This window comes from Octodon degus, unplaced genomic scaffold (genome assembly GCF_000260255.1).
Source record: "Octodon degus isolate 3935 unplaced genomic scaffold, OctDeg1.0 scaffold00096, whole genome shotgun sequence".
NCBI lineage: Eukaryota > Metazoa > Chordata > Mammalia > Rodentia > Octodontidae > Octodon > Octodon degus.
Genome location: NW_004524672.1, coordinates 3,311,402 through 3,315,442, shown reverse-complemented (window position 1 = coordinate 3,315,442; position 4,041 = coordinate 3,311,402). Strand labels below are relative to the sequence as shown.

Here is a 4,041-nt window from a genome sequence, read left to right as displayed (position 1 = left end):
GGAACAAACTCGGGTGGCTCCTTCCATTTGTCAGGCAGGTGCTTAGACTCCCGAACTATCTCCCCAGCCCCAGTCAGTATTTATTTTATAGATGTTGTTTATGATGCAATTTCTGAATTGAATATTTATGTATGATGTTTTCAAAATGTCACTTAAACATGGAACTTCAAAATGCAAATTAATATATTATTGAAACATTGATTATTATGCTGCTTTAATAAATATGTACAGGGGCTAGAGAGATGGTTCAGTAGAATAAGCACTTCCCTGGCAAGCACAAGGGCCTCAGTTCAATCCCCAGTTCCACCAAAAAAATAAAATAAAATTAAAAAATGTGTGCAATAACATGCATTCACTATTCTCACGGTGATATAATTAATTGGATACAGAATAAATTAGTGAAAGAAGTCTAAATAATGTGTTCTTTATGTTATAAACAGACAACAGATCTGTTAATAATGACAAGAATATTTTTAGTATAAAATAAAAAATATTAGGCCATATCTCATCAGGAAACAAAGTAGTATACAGCTTTCCATTTATTACAGTCCTTACAGTAGAAAAAAGCCAGTTTCTAAATAAGTATGACAGTTTTGAGCTATATTGCTTGACTGAGAATGAGAGGAATATGGTGCAGTGGATAGCTAACAGGTGGTCAACGCGTTCCGCCCAGATGAATTGACTAGCCTGATGCTGGTTGCGGGAGGCCGCCCTGAGGACTGTTGCCGGCAGCGCAAGAAGCAGAACTGGAGAAGCTGCTGAGATGCTGAGCAACTAGAGGTCACCCCAGGTGTAATTAAAAAGGGAACCTCTCTTCGCAGATGTCAGAAACAGACAAATTGAAGTCTGGGTCTCGTTCTTCTCGCTCAAGTTCGGCGTCAAGATTTCGTTCTCGTTCATTTTCGCAATCATGATCCAGAAGCCGAGCTGTCTCTCCATCAAGGAAGTGCAGGCTGAGTTCTAGGTCTCGTTCTAGATCGTGTTCTCCAGCTCGCAATGGAGAAAGGAATCACCCCGAAGTCTCTCAGAATTGAGATTTCCGAGGTCACAACACAGGCTATCGGAGGCCCTATTATTTCCGAGGGCGCAGCAGAGGCTTCTGCCCACGGGGCAGGTATAACCGTGGAGGCTGTGGAAACTGCCGTTCTAATTGCAGAACTATCGGCAAGAGTGTAGTCCTCGTCTGGGCCGGCCTTATTCCCAGTTCCCAAAGAGAAGGTCTCCTTCACCGAGTTCCAGGAGCCATTGTAGAAACTAGGATAAGTCATCTTCCGATAGGTCAAGGCGCTCCTCATCCTCTCGTTCTTCCTCCAACCACAGCCGAGCCAACTCTTCCAAGTGCAAACCTGCAAAGGAGAAAAAGTCCTCTTCCAAGGAGAGCCGGCCATCTCAAGCTGCTGGGGATAACCAGGGAGATGAGGCCAAGGATCAGACCTTCTCTGGAGGCAACTTCTCAAGATACAAAAGCATCTGAGAGTTCAAAGCCATGGACAGATACTAACACCTACAGCACTGGTGCTGCATCGGGAGCCTCTGCAGTTTCCGACCTGAGTCCCCAGGAGCGAAGCCCAGCTCTCAAGAGCCCTCTTCAGTCTGTGGCGGTGAGGCGGCAGTCATCCCGTCCTAACCCTGTGCCAAAACCTAGTCCTCCACTTTCCAACGCATCCCAAATGGGCTCATCTCTGCTGAGTGGTGCTGGGTACCAGTCTGGGAGCCATCAAAGTCAGTTCGACCATGGCTTTGGATCTTTGAGTCCTTCCAAAAAAGGTCCTGTGGGTAAGAGTCCACCAGCCACTAGCTCCACTTATGGCTCATCTCAGAAGGAGGAGAGTGCTACTGCAGGAGGAGCAGCCTATACTAAAAGGCATCTAGAAGGCCAGAAGACAGAGAATGGGAAAGATAAAAGGAGAAGAAACAGACAAATATTGATAAAGAAAAAGTGAAGGAGAAAGGGAGCTTCTCTGATGTGGACACAAAAGTGAAATTGGATTCATTTGCTTCCAAGACTGACAGTGAGAAGCCCTTGAGGAGCAGTCAGTCACCCAAAAGGTATAAGTGCTGTTAGGGATGCTGTTTGGAGAAGCTATGGAAGCTGTTGGAAACCAATGGTTCTCCTGGGCTGTTACGCTGGGTGACCTTGTCATTCTGGTTTTCTCAATGAGCTTGGCTGTTTTTGTCAGAAGAGCTCAGGACCTTTGTTGCCACGGAGAATGGCTATAGTTTATTTTGGGGAAGCTCTGGTCCTAATCTTGGGCATTGCTTCCTGGCTCCAGAGGGGAGGATGGTGCACTGCTCAGCCTCATGGAGAAGCTTGTCATGTGTGGCTTTCCTGATGGGAGCTCAGATTTCCTCATCTCTGGAGGAGCTCAGGACCTCATTGTTGCTGAGGATGGCTGTGGTACCTTTGGGGGAGCCCTAACCTTGAGCATTGCTTCCTGACTCTAGTTCAGACCCCTCAGCCTGCTAGCACAGATCCTTCATCCCACTGGCACATTCTTTCCAGCTTCTACCACTGACCTTTGGGCCTTTCCGACACAGATCTATGAATCAGGCCTTCCTGAGACTTTGTCATGGGCTCTAGGCCTCCAGTTGGACTTGGGGGAGGCACTGTTATGAGCTCTAGGTTTTCTAGGATCCAGGCCCTCAGCAGGATTCTTTGGGCTTTAGTGTGGACAGATTTCCTGCACTCCTTGTGTATGATTCTTTGGGTGATTCATAATAAAATAATATTATAAAATATGTCCTGTGTTACACTGTTGCCCTTGCAAAAACCCCAAGCCATGACACATAGTATATTAAGGAAGTTTTCTTGGGCTATATTCTAAGTTGTGGTGGAAGTAGGTGTGGCATGGATAATTCATGGACTATGAATTTGTAGTCTTGAATTTAAATTATATACCAGTTAGTAATGTATTAGCTATGATCCCAGATAGTTTACCTAAGCTCTCTTATGTTTAGTTTTGTCATCTATTAAAGAGACATAATACCATTAATATTAGAATGAAATAATGACAAATCAAGACAAATAGAAAACAATAAGTACATGGCATAACAAGAGCAGCAAAAGATTGTATACCAAATGAAATAAATTAACCAAAGTTAGGGGCCAGCTCAGTAGAATAAGCACTTGCCTGGCAAACTCAGGGTCCTGAGTTCAGTCCCCAGTACCATCCCTCACAAAAAAAAAAGAAAGTTGACCTTTTTTTGGTCAGATATAATTTTTTTCTTCCATGTCATTATGTGTTTCCCAAGATGAACCTCATTATACTCATGAAGGAGCTCATATACGAAGATTATGAAACTTATGATTCCACTTATAGTAGTCTGTAAAAGCCAAAACTATGGTGATTGGAAAAGAGCAATGATTAGCACATCTTGGGGAGGATCTAACAACAAAGATCTATGAGGGGACTGAGGAGAAGGAGCAATGACGGTATTTTGTTTCTTGATTGTGTGATGTGCGTGATGTTGGTTATAGCGTGACCAAACCTCTGAGCTGCTCTAGAAAATAACTGATTCACTGTACATGAATGATACTTGAGCAAAAACAATTTCAAAATAGTTAAAATATCTATTTTTAAATATGTTTTTTACTTATTTTCCTTATTTATTTGGTACAGGGTCTAGCTTCAGAGCTTGGACTCGTAATGATCCTCCTGTCTCAGCCTCCCCCCAGTGCTAGTATTATAGGCATGTGCCACTAGTACTGGTTTCAGTGGCTGGCTCTGCATGGGTTCCAAAAGGCATGCAGTACTAGGTATTGAATCTGGGTCCTCGTGCTTACCAGGCAAGAGCTTAGACTGCTGAGCTATCTCCTCAGCCTTCTGTTTTTGTGTGGAGGGCAGATGATGAAGTTAGGTGCAGAAGAGACTCAGAAGCGTATTCTTAAAAACACACAATTGGCGGCATTTATGCTTGTCGATTTGGCTCTTGTACCTCCTGCTTGTAGTTGAAATGCTCAGGGCAAACGTATTTGTAAAGCCTCCAAATGGGACCAAAATGAGTTGCAAGCAATAGAAGCAACAGCAGTCACTAAATGGA

At 43.8% G+C, this 4,041-nt stretch overlaps 1 pseudogene; it reads left to right on the top strand.

The window, feature by feature from the left end:
- The first annotated feature begins 821 nt into the window (after positions 1-821).
- LOC101587857 lies at positions 822-2,065 on the top strand (annotated as a pseudogene).
- The last annotated feature ends 1,976 nt before the right edge of the window (positions 2,066-4,041 follow it).